General features: G+C 51.5%; 1 protein-coding gene across 2 annotated transcripts in view; it reads left to right on the forward strand.

Annotated features, from left to right (window-relative positions):
• Positions 1 to 353: 353 nt before the first annotated feature.
• The window catches only part of PPP1R16B (protein phosphatase 1 regulatory subunit 16B), a 74393-nt gene continuing 53893 nt past the window's right edge, over positions 354 to 20853 (forward strand). The window contains exon 1 of one of the 2 annotated variants that reach the window (XM_064167385.1): positions 354 to 1034. The gene's annotated coding sequence lies outside the window, so the exon portion shown is untranslated. The remainder of the gene's footprint in view (positions 1035 to 20853) is intronic. The other variant, XM_064167384.1, reaches the window with a different exon arrangement.

The following is a 20853-nucleotide window of genomic DNA, read 5'->3' on the forward strand; positions in this document are numbered from 1 at the left end:
CCTCACTCTGCAGCAAACAGGAACCTGCTGCCGGGCTCAGCTATTTACACCGAAAAGAAAAGGTCAGGAGGGTTTTTAACCCGGATATCCTCCCAGCCCAGTCGACATGAGTGCAGGCAGCAGCATCCCACATCTCAGAAGCCAGGGCAAAATCTTATCTGGGGCTGCAGTCGGCAGCTTCAGGAAGGCCGAGGTGTGGCTGCAGCCTTCCACCGAGACGCCAAGAGCTTTTTTTATCCCAATATTTATTCATCTATTTATTTATGTAACGTATTTGAATGACTGCACCTCCCCCCTCCCCAGCCCCACCACCCGCTCAAATGCAGGCGAACTCCCCAGCCTTCCACCCCAACGCCAAGACCTTTTTTCATCTCAATATGTATTTATTATCTTATTTATTTTAATTACTACCCCGCTCCCAGTCACACCACCTGCCTGAGCACAGACCAACCTTTCATTTCCCCCTTCCCCCCCCCAGCTTTCCAAACCCCTCAGCCTTCCACCGGCATGCCAAGAGCTGGGTTTTTATCTCCGCATTTATTTATGTGTGTGGATGTAATTTATTGTAATCACCCGCCCCCCTCCCGGCCACACCACCCAGCCCGACACGGACGAGCCCTTTGGCCCGACACCGGAACGCCGAGAGCTTCATTTGTTTGCTCATTACTCAGCTGTATTAATTGCCCCCCGCCGCGCCGCCCGCCCCAAGGCGGACAGACCTCTCTTGCTCCCAGCTCCCCCTCCCCTGCTCAATCCGCTCTCACAACCCCTCCGAGGATGCTCCTCGGCTCCGTGCCTTCCACCTGCCGGGGCGGGCGGAGGGGCCGGGCTGCGGATCGCCGGTTCCTCGCCTCCCTCTGCGGCCGCGCCCCCTCCGCGGTCCCTCCTCGGGGCGGAGCTGCGGCCGCAGCCGGAGGCGGGCGGGGGCCGGGGCTGTGCGGCGCCGGTGCCTCCTTCCCTGCCTCCCTCTTTCCTTCCCTTCGTGCCTGCCGCCGGCCGGGCCCACTCCTTTGTGCCGTGCGGAGAGACCGCGGGTAAGTGCGGGGCTGCGGGCCGGCCCGGACAGCGCCCAAGCGGGATGCGCTGGGGCTCGCCGCTCTCTTTCCAGCGGGGAGTGTGTGTGTGGGTGGTCGAGAGTGTGTCCTGTGTCACCCTTTCTGTTCCCCGGGGCGCGGGTAGGGCCGCGGAGCGCTCCGCGGGGTCCCCAGTGCGGGCAGGGCAGCGGCCGGAATCACGGCGCGGAGTTTGGATAACTCCATCCTGGTGCGGTCCCAGCCTCGGCTGGACGCAGACACTTCAGGAGCGCAGCCGCTGTTGGAGCCCCCAGTGAAGCCCCTGGTAAATCCGGCTGAGCCTGCCCTGCGCCCGTCTGGGGATGAGGAGGGAATTGCCCCTGCAAGGCAAATGTCACTCCCACTGGCTTCGTTTTTTGTCCCTGCCTGTACCCTGAAGCATCGTGGTGAACCCAGGACACAGGAGATGTGGAGCCCTGAGGTTTGTTGTGCATGGGGTTTCCTGGTAGTGCTTAAAAATCCTCTCCCTTTCGGCGTGAGTGGGGTGTGGAGGGAATATGCTGGAGGCAGCAAAATTGCAAGGAACTGTCATTCCTGCAATGGCACCAGGACTGCAAGTGCTGGTTTCTGTGTGAAGCGGTGAAGGTCTTTCTGAGAGAGAGTCTCCTTCAGGTACTGACACAGCAGGCAAAGTTCAGCCTGAACTTTAGCCCCTTCTCCAGAGTCGGAGGTGTCGGTGGTGGCAGAGGTGCTTTGGAGCTGACTGTTGACAAACCTGAACTTGTTGGTTTATCTCTTTGCTTACTTTTGTGCCTACAGTGCGTGAAAAGATCTTTTCTGCACTGTAATAACTGCTCTGGGAGGATGCTCCAAGCTACAATGGAGGAGCAGCAGAGAAAAGTGGGTTCTGAAACCACGAAGGAGAGGGGAGAGCTCACAGACCCGGGGGAACCCTTCCCCAGACCTCTTGAGCTTTCTTGCTTCCCTACCACATGCTCCAGGAACCTCGGGAAAAGTGTCTGCCTGGGCTGCCCGAGGTTTCACCTTGACCCAGCCCTCGCTGACCTGCTGCCCTGAGCCCTGCTATTACAGCTGGGTGCTTTTTCACAGCTGGAAGGGCCAGGTGTGGCAGAGGCAGGGAGGGGCTTTCCTGGCCGGTGCTGAGGTTAATCTGGAGGGGGGGATCATGTTCGTTGTGAAAGATGTGACGTGTTAAATGCCGAACACGAGGAATGCTCCTTCCTTTCTGTTTTCCCCTCCCTTGTTTCAACCTCTGCGCTATGCGTTGCCCCAGCACTTGCGGCCGGTGTTGAAAATGCTCTCACTGCATCATTTGGATGGAGTTGGCTTCGCGTCCTGAGCTCTCTCATGAGGTTTAAATCCAAACCAACCAACAGCAAAAAAAAGCGCTTATTTTCCTTCTAAGTGGAAAACATAAGTGACTATTTCATAAGGAAAATAAGGTTGGAAGTGCTGAAGCTCTGGTGGACGTGATGAAACAGCGAGATACCACATCTCCTCCTTGCCACCCGGGCCACGTGCCCAGGCTGCCCGCTCCTAACAATGTCTTCTTGTTGAGTCTGTCGTTGCAGGAAAAACGACTCTGTGTGCCTGGGCTGGTACCGATTGTACTGGCTCCTCGATGCTTCTGCAGCCACTTTGTTGGGACCTTATTTTCCCTCGGATTAATAATTTATTGAACGCTGGTTGCCTCTAGGCACGTTTCATCCAGTAAGAAGGAAAACATCAACCGGTGTTTACTGGTTGCGTAGCCTGAGGTTGACAAATAATGAAGCTTTTGTGGATGAGGGGATGGCTCAGTTTTTATCTTATGTAAACACAGGGTTTGTGCTCAGAGTCTTCTGGGGATGTTACTCCTTTCTTGCCCCCGCCCTCGAAAAAGTCTCTTGCAGACTGGTGACAAAGTGGGTTTTAGCTGTGACCTTCCTCAACCTGGTTTTGGGTCTGCTTCTCTTTTCTGCTGTTCCCTATTCCTGACTCAAGTTTGGTAGCTTACAGGTATTTAATGGTTGTGAATTCAGATAGCAAAGTCGGGTCCTACATCTTCCCAGGCTTTGCTTGCTTGGTGTGAAAGAGGTCAATCTCTTTCTGGGCAATAAATTGCTGCCTGGAGTCCTCTGGCAGATACTTATGCATCACTATCGTTAACTGCAGTTAGAATTGCGCTGGAGGGGGAAGATTGGCCTGCAGTTCATCCTGGTTCCTTTGAAACTGCCAAATGATGATTCGGTGACATTAGTGGGCAAATTATATCACCAGCTAATTGGCCTAAGAAAAACTCTCCTGAAATCAAGCAGACTGGCTGCTGCTCCTCTTCCCTCTGAAACCCTCACCTGCCCCAGGTGATCCCTCCAGTTTCAAATACTTAAGGGGGTTGTTGAGGCACTGGAAAGGCAACATTTCAAACTGTTAGCTATACCTGGTCATGGTGTCTGCTCTACCTCCAGCAGGGTTTGTAGGTATTGTCCCTCAAAGTATAAAAATCTTAGCATTTCAAGCTTGCCTTCACCTGTGGATAGCTCTCTCCTCTTCTTCAGACAGTGCAACTACTCACTGAAGGTAATATTTTTTGAGGACTCATCTCTGCTGGGGACCCCAGCAAAGTTCAGCTCAGAAAGGAGACAAAAATCATATGCTCTTCACCTTGCTGTTCCTAACCTTGCTTTGGCAAAGCTCCTGTCGTGGGCAATGTGCCTCTCCCCAGCTGTACCTGGAGGTCAGCTTCCTGGCCTCGACACGGGTCAGGATTAGCCCTGCGTGGGCCAGCAGACGTGCTGTGTGGCTGCCCAGGGCTGGGGAGAGCAGGCTGGGAGAGCTCAGCCAGCGGGAACGGTTAGCCTGACCTCACTGCTTGTTTGCTTGTTGAGAATGGTTCAGGGCTGATGGCTTCTCTGCGAGGAGAGCAGTAATTGTAGGTTGAGTGCCGGTGTGGAAGCATGCAGGCAGAGCAGATTCATCCCTCCGTGCTTTAAGAGCTGCAGGAGTGAGCTGGGAGGTGTGAAGGGGGTCAGCTGTTGGCTTTTTGCAAGACTGTTAGTGGAGTTACACCACCTCCTAGGATGGCCTTGCCAGCTGGCTCATCCTTTAGGGAAGTTGAAAGAGGCTTATCACAATCTTACTAGAAATCTGTCATCTTCTATTAATCTGCTTGTCACTCCTCATCTCCTTTCCACGTGCTCCTTCCCTCCTTCAGCCCCACAGCACCATTCCACCTGTGCTGCTGCCGCTCCACACCAGCTGTGCTGCTCCCCAGGGGCCTGGGCAGGGCACCTTCACTTCTGGGCTGTCACTTCTAGGCTCTCCAGTGTGCTCTTTCTTGGAAAGTATGCTGTTTATCTAATTACTGCTTTTTGAAGGTGACACTCCTGAAAGACCAATGGAGTCCAGATGCTTGGCAGGCTGGGGTGGAGGATCATGGTACCCTGGTTCTGAGTAAGCCAAAGCCCACTCCCAACTAGGTCCTTCTTGGTGATAGGCTCAGCATGAAGCATAGCTTGCCTTGCTGCTGGCAGCACCATAAGGGGCTGATAGTTGTGGCTGTGAACAACTGGCTGCCTGCATCTTCCATGTCAAAACTGGGATAGTTCCTGCTTCTTGGGGGGCAGCAGTGCTCTTGACATGAGCAAACAGCACAGATGAGGGGCAGTGGAAGAAACTGTCCAGCTTTGGGTGGTGGGAGGGATGAGTGCTGCAGCCTGAGTCTCATGGCAAAGCAGGGAAGGGTGCATCAGTGAGAGCTGTTGATGCTGGACTGAGTCTGAATTCAGTGGCACTTCTGCTAGCTGGGGCAGGTGGCACTTTGAGAGCAATGCAGGTCTTCCTGAGGGCCCTTGTCCTCGCACGTCTCGCAGCAGCATGTTGGTACTGGGGTTAAGAGCCACGTAGGCACTAAGGGAAAAAGAAGACTCGCTTGAGGAAGGCTCAGCCTTAATGTCTATACAAAGCAAACAAATGGTGTGTTGTTTGATGTGGATTAGGTGAACTGCAAGACCACTGGCTCAGGTAGGAACTGCAAAGCCTTTGACTAAGGTGGCTTGGCTGTCCCTGCTTCCAGAGTCTGAATCCATGTGCTGGTGCTGCTGAGAGCCAGGCATCTGCCTCTCCTCTCCACCGTCACAGGGATGTGCTTCCTCCTGCACAACACTCTGTTTGCTATCCCTGAATGCTGCTAGATGACAGGGAAAGAGATTGGTGTGTCTTCCCAGAATAGTCAGCTGATTTCATCCCATGGGAAGTGGTTGAAAAGCAGGAGACAGGTGGGCTGGCATTCCTGCTTTTTAGCCTTCCATAATTCCAGCAGGAGAAGGCCTGGCCGAGGCATGCAGTTGCTGGTACTTTTCTGTGTTGGCATTTGAAGTGGCACAATAGGCTGTGATTAATGAGGCTAAATGGCAGCCTGATAAATCCAAATGAACCTCGAGCAGAAATGGCTTCATGAGAAGGTTTTTGGTTGCATGCAAAGTGCAGATTGTGAATTCCCTTTGGCTCGGTTTGGTTTGAGGTTAGCAGTGTGCTGGGTGAGCCGTCCCATGCCGAGGTGTCCCCTGCTGTGTACCTACTGTAAAGGTAGCTGCTGTGTGGCAGGTCCTGGCAGAGCAGGCTCTGTGCAGACCCTCCTGCTCACCCTTTTTATCCTTCCTAGTTTGGGTCAATACCATGTTTCCAAATATCCTGGAGCTCCCCATGTCCCCATATGCAGAGTCTAATTAAGGTTGCTCTAAAAGCAGTAGGCCAGCTGCCATGGCCTTGCAGATCAGAACCGTTGGCCTTAATCTATTTTTGAAGTGAATTAAACTAGGCAAAGGTACTGCCACTCTAGAATAAGAAGCCACCTGGGGAGTTAACCCAGAATAGTTGTTCTGCTTTGAATTTGCACCCTATCTCACTTTCCAAGTGTGCAAGCTCTGAAAGTACAGAATAGAGGGCATGACTTCAGCAAGAGCACTCAACAGACCTAGGAAAACACCCTCTTCTTCCTGAGATTTTCCCCGTGCTTAGCACTGGTGAGGTCACACCTCATACCGAGAGCAGGTTTGGACCCCTCACTACAAGAAGGACACTGAGGTACTAGAGCAGGTCCAGAGAAGAGCAGCAAAGCTGGTGAAGGGTCTAGAGCACAGGTCCTGTGAGGAGCAGCTGAGGAAACTGGGGTTGTTTGGTCTGGAGAAAAGGAGCCTGAGGGGAGACCTTCTGGCTCTCTACAACTGCCCGAAGGGAGGTTGGAATGAGGTGGGGTTGGTCTCTTCTGCCAAGTAATAAGAAGTAGGATGAGAGGTAGTGGCCTCAAGCTGCACCAAGTCTGCCTGCCTGCCTGCCACTGAGAGAGTGGTCAGGCATTGGAGCTGGCTGCCCAGGGAAGTGGTGGAGTCCCCATCCCCGAGGCGTTCAAAAACGTGTAGACATGGCACTTAAGGATGTGGTTTAATGGCCTTGGTGGTGGTAGGTCAATATTTGGACTTTTGGTCTTTTCTAACCAAAATGATTCTGTGATCCTTTGCTGTGATAAACCTGCCCTGTTTCTTGCTCAGTCCCCTGCAGACATCTGCACTCCTTTCCACCCCATGCTTTGCTGTAGCACCTTGACTGCAAGCCCCCACACCACCCTTTGCCCGCGTCCCATCCTCTATCCAGCTGTCATGTTGGTTGCACACAGTGAAACAAGCATCCTGAGTGCTCATCTCTCACAGAGGTCCGTGGCAAGCCTGCACAAAGATCTTTTCTCAGGCTGGATGGGACCTTATCACCTTTCTTGGTGAGTCAGTGTGAGCCCTAGGTAAGCATCAGGTGCCTTTTTCTGAGCTGGGGCTGATAACCTGAGCTGGGCACCGGTGGCAGGTGTAAATTATTTGCAGCAGGCAGCGTCGGTGCTGCTCTTGTGCTGCTCTCATCTTGCGTCGGCCAGGAGGAGGAGTGGAGATGTTTGCATCATGGTGTGAGTTGTGCTGAGGCGCTCCACTCCGACACTGCTGCTTGGGGTTTGTCAGGCTCAAGTGAAATGTATGTAATTTTAACATCTCATGATGCTTTGGGGGCTGACTCATGGTTTTTTTGGCCTGAGTGAATCATAGCTCTTGAACTCCATTGCTAAATTCATTATGCAACAATTACAGGGTTGGCAGTACCACCCTAAGTGCACACAAACATGCTGGCAGCAGTTTCCCCCTCCTTTTCCCTCACCCTGTGTTGCCAGGAGACCTCCCTCCTGAGTTGCTCGGTAGCTCTTGCCTCTGTAGGTGAGGGACTGCTTCACATGCTATGTCTTCATGCTTCGCCCTTGAGCTGGAAGGGACAGGAATTGCAGGTGGGTGTTTCTGGAACAGAAGAGAGGGGGCAGCCTAGGAGGGAAGCTTCACTCACTGGTGCCCAGCTGCTAAATGCAGTTATGATATCTGTATGGGAAAACTGCTCTGCCGTGGCTCCATGTGGCCACATTGGATGCTGGCAGCATCTCACAGCCATACATTCTGCTTGACTACTTGCTCAGCAGCTCAAAGGTCAAATGCCCATCGAAGGAGAATGACCAAGGAAGGCTTGAGCCCTACACAGGCTATGAAGTGTCCAGTAATAGCCACCGCTGTTTTCTCTGCTAAGCTGAGATTTGGAGATTTAGGTAGGACTTGACTTTTTACTACTGAGGTCTTGAGCATGAGTTCATCTGGTATGTGAAAATAAGAAGTGCTTTGTACTGGGTGGGCTTTGCTTGCTGACTTGCTTAACCCACCAAAGCTGGTGGGAGCTGGTGCTGCAGATCTGTCAGTGGGATGCAGAAGGGCCACGTCCACCATCTATGGGATCAGATCAGATTTCTGGCTTTAAGATGCTCATGCTACCCAGATTTGACTTTCACTACCAGAGCACCAATTCTTTTGCCAGCCAAATAAAACAACTACTCAGCAGAGGTACATTCTGAGTGACAGGGCAGGTACTTGTGCTGGGGACACCTTGCAGAAGGTCTTCCTCACAAGCAGCTAAGTTCTTGACCCTTAAATCTCAGTATCTTTGGGAAGAGTCTGTCCCCTGGGCGAGTCTGGCTGTTTGCATATCCGTGCCTCACTGCACATTGAGACAGCAGAGAGGGATGGCTAAATCTTTTGCTTATGGGTGGATGGAGAGCAGCCAGACAGAAAGGGATCTGGGGGTTCTGATCGATACCCATCTGAATATGAGCCAACAGTGTGCCCAGGTGGCCAAGAGAGCCAGTGGCATCCTGGCCTGCATCAGGAATGGTGTGGTCAGCAGGAGCAGGGAGGTCATTCTGCCCCTGTACTCTGCACTGGTTAGACCACACCTTGAGTCCTGTGTTCAGCTCTGGGCCCCTCAGTTTAGGAGGGACATTGAGATGCTTGAGCGTGTCCAGAGAAGGGCAACGAGGCTGGGGAGAGGCCTTGAGCACAGCCCTACGAGGAGAGGCTGAGGGAGCTGGGATTGGTTAGCCTGGAGAAGAGGAGGCTCAGGGGTGACCTTATTGCTGTCTGCAACTACCTGAGGGGTGGTTGTGGCCAGGAGGAGGTTGCTCTCTTCTCTCAGGTGGCCAGCACCAGAATGAGAGGACACAGCCTCAGGCTGTGCCAGGGGAAATTTAGGCTGGAGGTGAGGAGAAAGTTCTTCCCTGAGAGAGTCATTGGACACTGGAATGGGCTGCCCGGGGAGGTGGTGGAGTCGCCGTCCCTGGAGCTGTTCAAGGCAGGACTGGACGTGGCACTTGGTGCCATGGTCTGGCCTTGAGCTCTGTGGTAAAGGGTTGGACTTGATGATCTGTGAGGTCTCTTCCAACCTTGGTGATACTGTGATACTGTGATATGAGGTTCTCTGTGGCCTGTGGCAGCAGTAAGTCCAGAAATGGCAGAAGCTAAGTAAAAGTAGATTGTCAAGGAGTAGAGCAGTTCCCAGCAACTCTGGTACCCTGATCATAGTCAAGCTAACATCAAGTATCCAAAGGCATGTTTTCAAACGAAGAATGGTAAATATTTGATGAAACTGAATGTCAGAGGAGCTGTATTGTCAAGTCAGGGCAACAGACCATTTCTGACTGTGGCCAAGAGGAGAGGCAGAAAACAGAGAAAGTAGGGCATGGATGGTGACGTGAGGGTTGATAACTGCGCCTAAAAATAAGGTACTTTAGAAACATCAAATCTGCCTCGCAAGCAAGGCAGTGGCAGGCTGCTCTCAGTGTCTGATTTCAGATTGAAGCTGGTGGTGTTGGCACTGCAGAGAGCTGTGCTAACGTTTTGTTAGCATTTTGCTAGCAAAACGTTTTGTTGCAGTTGGGTGGTTTGTGTCTGAGATAAGATGAGTTCCTCTGGAGCTGTGCTTGGGTAGAGGTGGAGGCGAGAGCAGTGGTGGGGCTGTTGGCAGAGATGCTTTCCCTCAGCCAAGCCCTGCTGGCAGCAGCCTGCTTCCTGTGCAGGGTTTCTGCTGATTGGAATTTTAAGGAGCTTTTGTCCCCTTGAAGTGTTATGGTTCAGCTTTCTAGAAGATGTGCTTATAATATTCCTGTGGGCTTTAAGGGAAAACAGTCTTGATTGCCTGGAGGAAGCAATATCTGGTGGTGCTGATCATGCTGCTGCTGTGAGTGGGCTGAACAGAGAATCACAGAATGGCTTGAGTTGGAAGAGACCTTTAATGGTCTCCTGCAGTCAGCAGGGACATCCCCAACTAAAGCAGGTTACTCAGAGACCAAACCAACCTGACCTGGAATGGTTTCAGGGATGGGGCATCTGATACCTCTGGGCAGCTGGGGTCAGGATCTCGTCACCCTCAGTGTAAAAAAATTATTCTTCTCTCGAGTCTAAATCTCCCTCTCTTAGTTTAAAACCATCACCTCTTGTCCTGTCCCAGCAGACCAGTACCCTATAGGATGCTGCTGTCCATGTGCCGCAGGAAGGCCTGACCTGCTGTGCTGGAGGTCTGTTGGTGTCAAATCACCAGCTTCAGACTGCTTTCTTGCATGCTGCTGACTGACCTTGACCTTCTAGGTGGACTGGAAGATGAATGTTTTGGAGTGCTGCTGTGCATGGTTTAGCAGTGAAATAAGTTCTTGTGGAGTTTGCCAAGGTATAAGGGTTGTGCCTTAGCCAGCAAATCCAGATGTTTGAGCTCTATAGAACAAACACAGAATCAGAATGATAGGGGTTGAAAGAGATCTCTGGAGATCTAGTCCATCCCCCGTGCCAGAACATCCTGCACCATAGCATGGGTGATTAATTCCCCCTGAAGTCTCAGCTCTTTACTCTTTCAGCAGAGGCTGTGGGCATCCTGTTGGTTGCTGCATGGCAGAGGCATGTGGGCAACACCTGCCTGAGTAGATGTATGGGCTCCCTGATGGATGCAGAATGGGTCAAAAGGCCACCTCTTCATGGTCTTTGGTTAACATCTTCTGAGGACTGCTGGAATGTTTGTTGATATGTTCAATAGTGTCCATAAGCATTAGAGCTGAAAGCATTTTGGCAGCAATAATTAAATACAACTCCATTTAAAAAGGATAAATCAGGTTGCTGGGAAGAAGATCCTCTCTTAAATTTCCCTCAAAATCAATTATTTCTCCTGTCAGATGTGCAGCACTCCCAGATCCTTCCACAGTAGGGTCCCAGACCACCACAAAGCATCCCATCATCCTGCCCGCAGTGCTCCTCACCTCTCAGAACCCATCTTCACGCCATGGTGGGTGGTTGGCATGTTTGGCTCTGGCATTGGGTGATGGTTGTGCCCAGCTGGTGACATCTGTCCTGTGGCTGGTGGCAAATGGCTAGTGGCAGCAGTCTGTCTCATATCTGCTCCTGTGATTTGGCAGTCTATGGGTCCTCTCCTACCTTCTGCATGAGCTAATATATCCCCCTGGACCTGACCTTGGATCATGTGTGCTATGGTTTAGGTGCAGCTTGGAAGTAGATATCTCTTGGTATCAATGTTGGTCTAGCAAACTCCAGTGTGGATGTGCAGAGACAAGTCTTCAGATAGTGGCCTTGCAATATCTGCAGGGGGCCTACAAAAAAGGGGAGGCTCCCAGGTGGCTTTCTTGTGGCCTTCTAATATCTGTAGGGGGTATACAAAAAAGCTGGGGAGGGACTTTTCAGGATATCAGGGAGTGACAGGACTAGGGGCAATGGAGCAAAGCTGGAGATGAGTAGGTTAGGGCTGGATGTGAGGAGGAAGTTGTTGAGCATGAGAGTGGTGAGAGCCTGGAATTGGTTGCTCAGGGAGGTGGTTGAGGCCCCATGCTTGAAGGTGTTTGAGGCCAGGCTGGGTGGGGCTCTGGCCAGCCTGCTCTAGGGTAGGGTGTCCCTGGGCATGGCAGGGGCGTTGGAACTGGCTGATCCTTGTGGTACCTTCCAACCCTGCCTGATTCTATGATTCTTGCATGCCAGCATCACTTCACAACCTGAACCCAGCATGTGCTATCCCTCCCAGCATCACACAGAGGTGACAATGAGAGCAGGTATCCCCTGGGAAAGGCACAGCCCTGGCAACAGCTGAGAGCCTGCTGAAGCCCTGCCTCTGAAAGGTGCCCTGTTGGCACGGCTGGAGGTGCTTGGGAGCTGGAAATGGAAAATCCAGGCACTTATCTGGCTTGTTGCTGTGCCAGGATAGGGCTGTTCCCAGGAATACTTTTTTCCGTTGGCCAAAATGTGTGTAAGTGGCTGTAAACAATGGAAGGATTTCTGTTAAGGAGGCTGGGATGTGGGTGACTGGGGCCTGAATTTCTGTCTTAGGGGAAGGGTGTGGGCTCCTGCGAGGGTGTTTTTGAGATTCTGCTGGGAATTGGCTTTGCTTTTGTTTTCTTTTTCCTCTCGAGTTTTATTTTTAAAGCCTCTCCTGGGCCAAATTTGTTGTTACCTTTTCAAATTGCAGACCTCTGAAGGTGTAGTTTCAAATGTCAGGAAAGGGGAGGTGCAGGTTGGGAAGGCTCCTCGCATCTGTCTGTTGCAGGACTGATAGAAAAATGAAATGGAAGCTTTAACCAGGGGAAAAAAAAGGGGGGGAGGGGGCAAAACAAACAAACAGCCTAAAGACCAAATAAAAGGAGGTAATATCAGTGCCACAGATGGGTCGGGCTGCTTTCCCTGCAGGTGTCTGCATTGCAACTCACACTGCCATATAATGTGCCGTGGAAAAAAAATAAATGGAGAGCTGAATCGGAGACTTATGCCCTCAATTAATTTCTGTTCCACATAATGGGAGCTGCTGCATGCCTTTCCTTCAATATTTAACTGCCTGGCTCAGAAGATGGGGCTGCTCTCGTGTGAGGGAAGTTGGGATTCAGTTCATGTTTGCACAGAAATCCCCTTCTGATCTTTCTTTCTTTGCCTAAGGGCAGAGATCCTGCTGCTTCTCTGATGCTAGAGATAAATTTTTGTTAGCAGATACTTTTCTTTGGGAGAGCAAAGGGGAGAGGGGTGTGGTGTGTAATGAATTCTTGAAGGAATCATTTTTTTCCCCTTGTCTTCAAGCATCATCTTCTCTAGAGTCCTATGTGCTGCCTGCAGCCTGTCTGCGCTGTCTCGGTGGGGAACAGAGGGGAGAGCTTTGCTCACAGTTTGATGTATCCAGCCCTTAACTAAGGCAAAAAATATACACTGGTACAATTAGTGTGTGCTCTCTGCAGATTTACAGGCTGCTGAGTAGTTTTCTCTTTGCACTAGGTGAAAAGAGGTGGCCTGTCCTGGTGTGGAGTTTGAGCCCTGAGCCTGGATTGTGATTTTTAACTTGTGATTTTCGAGCTCTACCTCACTGAAATGTGCCTCTCCCTTCGGTGTGGTGAACTGAACACCAGCAGCCTGGGTTGTCTGTTTTTAATTCATCATCATCAACCTGAGTGCAGGAGGAGAACCCAAGGTCCTGCCTTGGGAAAGCAAAAGGGGGCTGAGCAGTTTCTGCAGCTCCAAGACACCTTCGAAGGTGCACTCAGCCCAGAACTGTGCCTCAAATTGGGGCTGGAAGAGCCTGTGCTTCCTGTGGATGTGGAGGAAGAGACAGAGTCAGACAGAGCAGAGTCTGGTTGGAATGTCATGGAATGAAAATGGAGGGGATGGAAACCTCCAAACTTGCAGTGAATATAAAAAGTAAAGGTTCTGGATTTGGAAATCTGCATAGGCAGGGACAGTTTAGTGTAGAAAAGTGGCAGCCTTGAGGGAGATGTGTGGAGCGGGCATCAAAAAGAACATTTGCTCTCTGGAGCTTCTAGATTAAGGTTTGCTAAACCTCCTCCAAGTCCTGCTGCTTTGTGCTGGGAATGGGGCTTGAGGAGCAGCTCTGCACAAGAACCCCATGGAGGGAACGAAGCGCTGAGCTGGGCCAGCTTTAATGCTCTGGCTTGCTCCTGAATCATCTGCTCAAGCTGTGCTTGGGCTTGTGTCCCATAAATGCACAGCCCTCCACAGCTGTGGCCGTGTCCAGTGAATCCAGCTCTTGAAGGGAGCTTGAAGGGGCAGCCAAGGTGTGTCTGGGGACCACCAGCAGATTGATGTTGCTGGTGGCTGAGGTGAAATATGGATGGGAAGAAGAGTGTGCATGGTGCTGTGTTGAGGGTTCACAGGAAATTTAGAGTGGAAATACTGAGGGGCTTTCCTTAAACAACTGCCAGCATTGTTAGGAGTGGAAAAGAATGAGGCACTTAATTTTTTTTCTATTACCAGCATTGGCTCCAAAGAGATATTTTATCTTTTCCTAACTTGCTGGTTTGCCTTTTTCCTTCTTGCTCATATTTCATTCCCACTGCTAGGAGGGAGCTCACCGAGGTGGGAGAGATTATCTGCAACTAGAGATAAAGCAGCCAAACCAAAATGTTTTCAATTCTCTGGGGAAGAATTTAGCTTCAAATTCTGAGCTTTCCTCTAAGCTTGAAAAATAACTGCTGTTGGTTCATCTCCAACCATCAAATTTACCTCTGCATCAAGCAGCAATGAACCTTCCTTTGCTGCAGACAGCTAAAAGAGTCCCCTTACTTTAAGAAGGTAACTGGGGCACGGATTAAGTTACTTACTTTGCATACAAGAAACTTGTGGGGAAGCCAAGAATCTCTCCTGAAACTCCCAATTTCTGGTGTGATCTCTCACCCAGAAGATTTCTATACCTGCCTTTCTTCCTCAGTACTCCAGGGCAGATGTAGGAGTTGTGTTCCCTGAGGGGTCTTGGGTGAAATATATAATTTTATTTCTTTTTAAGCAGCATTTTCTGCTCCTTTCCCCTTCATGCCTTCAGGAGGAACCATTCACTTGGAAGCACTGAGCATCTGCTGCTTAAAGTGCTGCAGAAGCCCCGGGTGAGGGAAGGGGCTGTTGGCTTCCATGATCCTGGGGAGATTAAATCATGCAGCAACAATTTTCATGATTTGCACAGCTCCATGTGGTTCACCTGCAGGTGCTGAGGGGCTCCAGCACAGTGCTGGGAGAATCACTCACTGTGTGCAAGAATTTGCTACTAGAAGCAATAGCCAGAGCTGAAAGAGTAGCACCAAGGGGTGAGCAGGTTGTCACCACTGCCTCATGGAACACAGGACTGGAAGTAGATCTGTGGACTGCTTTGGGTTGGATGGGACCTTTAAAGGTTGTCTGCCAAGCCCTCTCTAGTCAGCAGGGACATCTTCAACTAGAGTAGGTTGCTCAGAGCACTGAAGAGCCTGATCTGGAATGGTTTCAGGGATGGGACATCTACAACCTCCCTGGGCAGCCTGGGTCAGTGTTTCACCACACTCAGTGGAAAAATGGTTTTTCTTGGTCTGGTCTAAATCTCCTTCCTTTAGTTTCAAACCATTGCTCCTGTCCTGTCTCAACAGACCTGATAAAAATGCTGTCTCCATCTTTCTGCTCAGCTTCCTTTGCAGAATCACCACAATCCCAGCATGGTAGGGGTCGGAAGGGACTCCTGAAGGTCATCTAGTTCAACCCCTCTGCTAAAGCAAAATCACCCAGAGTAAATCCCACAGGAACACATCCAGGTGGGTTTTGAGTGCCTCCAGAGACAGAGACTCCTCAGCCTCCCTGTGCCGCCTGGTCCAGTGCACTGACCCCTTAAAGTGAAGAGATTTTTCTCTTTATGTTTATGGGGAACCTCCTGTGTTCCATTCTTGCCCCTTGCCCTTTCACTAGACATCACTGCACACTGATGTCATACTAATAGTAATCTGGAGGTGATGGTCTGGCTCTTGTAGTGGTTTTGCTGCCTGAAGCTAGGCAAGTGACCTTGTTCTGCATTTATCTGTTCATCTGTGGATGCTCTTGACCTGTGGAGAAGCATTTGTTGCATCTTGTTTGGAAAGTCCTGGCTCAGGTGCATGTCAAGTTGTTCAGTGTTCTGCCTTGGGCTGCGCCCAGAGGGTGTGTTAGCAGCTGCAGGCATCTGACCTCACCTTTGCCTGGAGGAGAATGGTGGTCAGTGCCCACCTGTGTTGCGGTCAATGCACAGAGATCCAGACAAGGGAGATGGTACCAACTGCTCTGGCAGAGTGTGATAATTGAAGAGAAAAAACAGTTTCAGAAAAGAAAGGAATCCCTTCAGGAGGTGAAATGCTGCATTTTGAATTGCTCACTGCAGCAGCCTTTCACCATGGGTGTTCTCTCCTCCTCCTCTGGGCTCTGTAGGAAATGTGACTGTGTTGTAGCATTTCAGGGGAAAACAAATGTTCCGGGACTGAGATTCCTCAGAGGGACAAGAGTGTCGCTTGTGATTTGAATTCCCTTTCCCAGTTTGCTGTATGGCTGCTCTTGGTGTCTGACCCTTTGTCTCCATTTGAAGACCCAGTGGCTGAGCCCCCCATTATAGATGTATAAGGGTGTAATCATTTGGGTAGTTGTGTAGTAGGGCTGATAAAATGTCATTGCTGATGATGCTCTAAAGAAATGTGTTCCAAAAAGCAGGAGGTGGGAGAAGCAGTTGTAATAAGGAAAGAAAACCTGGTTCTGTGGTGGTCTTAGTACAGAAGATCCTCTTCTATTGATGCACCCTGTACCAATGAACCTAACCCCTACAAACCTCAAGACCTCTTGATGCAGAAGAGGGCTGACTGTTCCATCAGCAGGCCAGAAAAGAGCTTTGGTTTCCCACTTTGTCAAAGACACTGCAGATGGCTGCAGGGAGCAGGCTGTGTGACGGCGGTGGGGTGGGGAGCGCCTTGGCAGAGCTGGCCTGGATACGTGCTCAGCAGGGACATGGTTTAGGAAATGACTTGGAACGTGTTCCTCTGCAGAGGGTGGGAGTGGGATGCTGCTGCCCTTCTCACTCCTCCCTGGGCTGTGGGAAGGGAGGGAATGGACCCTGGCTTTTTGTGCACAATCAGACCCATGGCACACCACATTTTGGATGGCTCCATTCTGTCCCTTACCTTATTCTCCCTTGGGGGACAGTTAACTCCTGTGTCTGTCTTTTCCTGCTGCTCCTCCCTGCCCATCAGTCTGTCACCTCCTCATCTTGGTGCCTTTCTGGCTATCTCTGAATAGTGTTGTGGCTGTTGAGCTGCCAGTGAGCTTTTCCCCTCACCAAGAAGCAAGTGATCATAGAATCAACCAGGTTGGAAGAGACCTCCAAGATCATCCAGGCCAACCTAGCACCCAGCCCTATCCAGTCAACCAGACCATGGCACTAAGTGCCTCATCCAGTCTTTTCTTGAACACCTCCAGGGACAGTGCCTCCACCACCTCCCTGGGCAGCTCATTCCAATGCCAATCACTCTCTCTGTGAAGAACTTCCTCCTAACATCCAGCCTAGACCTACCCCGGCACAGCTTGAGACTGTGTCCCCTTGTTCTGTTGCTGGTTGCCTGGGAGAAGAGGCCACCCCCACTTGGCTACAATGTCCCTTCAGGTAGTTGTAGACAGCAATGAGGTCATCCCTGAGCCTCCTTTTCTCCAGGCTGCACACCCCCAGCTCCCTCAGCCTTTCCTCATAGGGTTTATGCTCCAGGCCCTTCACCAGCTTCGTTGCCCTTCTCTGGACACGTTCCAGCACCTCAACATCTCTCTTGCATTGAGTGGCCCAGAACTGGACACAGATGAAGAGATGCTCTGCTGCTTCCTCCAGAGCTGGGGAGAACGTGGCCAGCAGCAGAGGTAGCAAAGCAGAGTGTGTGTCTTCAGCTCTTTGGTATCACTGAGCTGTGACAATCCTGAAGGCGATGCCTGAAAGAGAAGCTTCTAAATTCTTCACTGGTGGTTGTTCTGGAGAGCAGAAGGGCTGTGATGAGCTGGTTATCTGGCATTCTCTTCTCACAGGTAAATAGTGAGACAACGAGAGGGAATGTCCTCAAGCTGCAACTGGGTAGGTTTAGACTGGACATCAGGGAAAAAAATTTCCCAGCAAGAGTGGTCAGGGCTTTGGAATGGGCTGCCCAGGGAGGCAGTGGAATTACCAACCCTGGATGCATTTAAAAGTTGTTGGGCTGTGGTGCTTGGGGATGTGGTTTAGGGTGAATCTTGTAGAGTAGGGTTCTCAGTTGGACTTGATGATCCTGAGGGGCTTTTCCAACCAGAATGTTTCTGTGATTTCATGAGGCAGGAGCAGCGCTGATTGCTTTGTCCCTCTTAGAAAGCAGAAGGGGTAAATGTGGTGATTCCTCATGTTGGAACCCCACATCCACCAGCTTGCAATGGTGCAGGAGTTGGCTCAATGAAATAAAGCAGGCAGTCACCTCCTCCGCAGGCTGCTTATGCACCCAGATTGCTGCTATAGGCTTTCGAGCTTGGTTTCCATTTCCAGCTAGCAGATTAGCTGGGGTGAGGAGGAGAAGGCTATTTCAGTCATGCCACTGACTTGACTCTGTGCTGCAAAGCCAAAGACTTCCCCTAACTGGCTGGTCCCAGTGCTGCAAGTGCCTCTCCACAAGCAGTCTGGTGAAGGAGAGCAATCTCCTTGACATCAGAAGTGGCTGCTCACAAACCTGGGTCTTGAATTTTACCTTTGCTGGAAAGATACACAGCTTGGAAGAATTCTCTAGTTGCTGAACTATTTCAATTCAGGGTGTCCCATTCAAGGGTTGCTTTTCCATGGTTTGTGAGTGTTTTTAAAGTGGAGTACAACCCAAGTCACTTGATGACACTCCAGTGAAGGACTCTTCAAGTGTTTGTGTTCTGCTCTGCTGTCAAGCTGTGCTTTAAGTAGTGCCTTGGGGAGATGTGACAGAGGATTTGCGGGTCTTAGCTCCAGCTTTGCCCGTCTGGCAGGGAGATGAGGAGGCTCTCCACCATCACTCAGCAGCGTAGCTGTTTTACTGGCTCCAGCTCCAACCGCAGCAATCCTATGGCAAAGTGTCTGCTTTGCAGGAAGGTCAAGGGGGGCAGCTCCAAGTGGTGGAACAGAAACATCTGTGCACTTGGTTTTCTCCTCTGTGGGATGAAAGGGCCCAGCTCTAAGTGTGCTAGGAGAGGTGTGCATTTGGGAGACGAAGGAGCCCTCCAGGCAGGGTTGATGGTATGGAGTGGGCAGATTATTGCAACCACAGACTGGGTAACCTCTCCCTTCAGAGAGTCACCCTTGAGCTGTATGTGGGCTCTCCCCACATGTCCTTTTGGGCTTAGTTAGATGAATCTTGCACTGAGGTGGGACAAAATGTCCCTTTAAGGATTCTATCAGTCAGCATTCACATGTCCTCTGCATGGGCTGGTGTCTGACACAGCTGGAGTGAGTCTTTCTGTGTGGCAGTGCTGAGAGGACAGCGATGGCATGAACACTGCATAGGAGCAAGCATCTCGCTTTGCTTTTGGCCCCTGAACTATAGTTGCCCATTGACCTCCCAGGGCTGGGGTCTCTGTGTGTGTGTGGCAGGATGTACTCAGCACAGTGGCAGCATCTGCTGAGCTCATGGAAACGCAGCTCTGTCAGATGTGAGGAGCAGCATTTTGTTTCCCCCCCCTCCTCTTTAAATAAAACAGAAACCAAAATGAGATGCTTCACAAACCACAGCCACCCACACAGCCAGCTTCTCTGTCACTTTGCAGGTAAACAAATGCTGGTGCCTGAAACCATGCTGTAGTTAGACCAACTAGCTTGTGCCATGAGAAGTCCATGTCTCATTTTTTGGGTAGAGAGAAGAAATTAGGTCACTGGAGAGCAGGCAGCTGGAGTGATGAAGCTAAAGACTTTCTGATGCTTTCAGGTCCATGGAAGGTGCTAAAGGACTTGTATCGAAGCTGGGAGAAGTTGAGTGGTGTCCTCTTCATGAAAACCTCTCAGGATGATCTCTCTGCTCTTTCAGAAGTTCATTTGCTGGTTGATTTGAGTAGACACTGCTGTCTGCTACTTCAAAAGATGCCTCTTGGTCATAGATCTCTCCACTTTCCTTGTGCAGGCCATTCAAATCCCCTTTATGTTCTGTTGTGAGAGCAGAAGAGGTGCTGGAGGACAAGGTGCATGTAGGAGAGCTGAAACATGGGCAAAGAGGGCAAGCTATATATCAGAGAATGTCAGGGACTGGAAGGGACCTGGAAAGCTCATCCAGCCCACCCCCCCTGCCAGAACTGGATCACCTATACCAGATCAACACAGAAAATGCATCCAGGTGGGCATCCAGAGAGAGAGACTTCACAACCACTCTGGTCAGCCTGTTCCAGTGTTCTGTCACCCTCGCAGTGGAAACACTCCTCCTCATGCTTAGGTGAAGCTTCCTATCTCTCAGTTTACACCCCTTGCCCTGCCCTTGGGCATCACCCAGCAGAGCCTGGCTCTCTCCTCTTGGCACTCAGCCTTTATATCTTTATGAACATTGATGAAGTCACCTCTCAGCCTTCTCCAAGCTAACGAGCCCCAGCTCCATCAGTCTCTCCTCACAAGGAAGATGTTTATTTTTTGTAGCTCTCTGCTGGACTCTTTGAGGCAGTTCTCTGAGGTCTTTCTTGACCTGAGGCACCCAGAACTGGACATAATATTCCAGATGCAGCCTCACCAGGGAAGAGCAGAGTGGGATGAGAATCTGTCTTGACCTGCTAACCGCAGTCCTTCTAACACACCCCAGAATGGTGTTGGCCTTCTTGGCCACAAGAGCACATGGCTGGCCCATGGACAATGTGCCCTTGCCCTTTGCAAGGTGCAGTCCCAACAGCAAAGCTCCCAGCTCTTCTGGGGCAAGCAAGGCGACGCTGAGCTCAGGTTTCTGTGCCTTCACAGACCTGCAGCTGCAGGCTCTCCTTGCTGCTTCAGGTGTGTTTGGAAAGCGTTCGCGCACCCTGCAGCAAACAATGGCAGAGAGTGGAAAGGGAGCGCGGTGGGAGTGCCCCTGCGGTATGCCGAGAGGCATTTCCTGCCCTGGGCTCCCCTCCTCGGGGCTATTGTCAAGGCAGCTTCAGATCTGCTGCCTGCGCGGCTGCGGCGGCGATGGCCAGCACAGATAGCGGGGCAGAGCTGTGCGCCTGGAGCTGGGCTCACCGCCGGCGCTGGGCAGCTTCCCGCCCAGGAGCCCTGCTCGGGAAAGGCTCTGCCTCCTGAGAGGGGCCTTCTGGCGGCGGGGCTGCGCCCGCACCCCTCTTCCCGGCAGCCGTTCTGGAGGCTGGGTCGAGTTCTGGGGTGAGTTAAGAAGAGTGTGGCCGGCAGGTTGAGGCAGGTTCTTCTTCCTTTCTGCCCCGGTGAGCAGGCACTTAGTGCCGGGGTCTGGTTCATTGGGTAGGACCGGGTGATCTGGGCTGCCGCAGCAGTGTGGCCAGCAGGGCCAGGGAGGTGATTCTCCCCCTCTGCTCCACTCTGCTGGGACCCCACCTGGAGTGCTGCAGCCAGCTCTGGAGCCCCCATTGCAAGAGGGCTGTGGAGATGCTGGAGTGTGCCCAGAGCAGGGCCAGGAGGATGCTGAGAGGCTGCAGCAGCTCTGCTGTGAGCACAGCCTGAAAGAGTTGGGGCTGTGCAG

Source organism: Pogoniulus pusillus, chromosome 29, assembly GCF_015220805.1.
Source record: "Pogoniulus pusillus isolate bPogPus1 chromosome 29, bPogPus1.pri, whole genome shotgun sequence".
NCBI classification, from domain to species: domain Eukaryota; kingdom Metazoa; phylum Chordata; class Aves; order Piciformes; family Lybiidae; genus Pogoniulus; species Pogoniulus pusillus.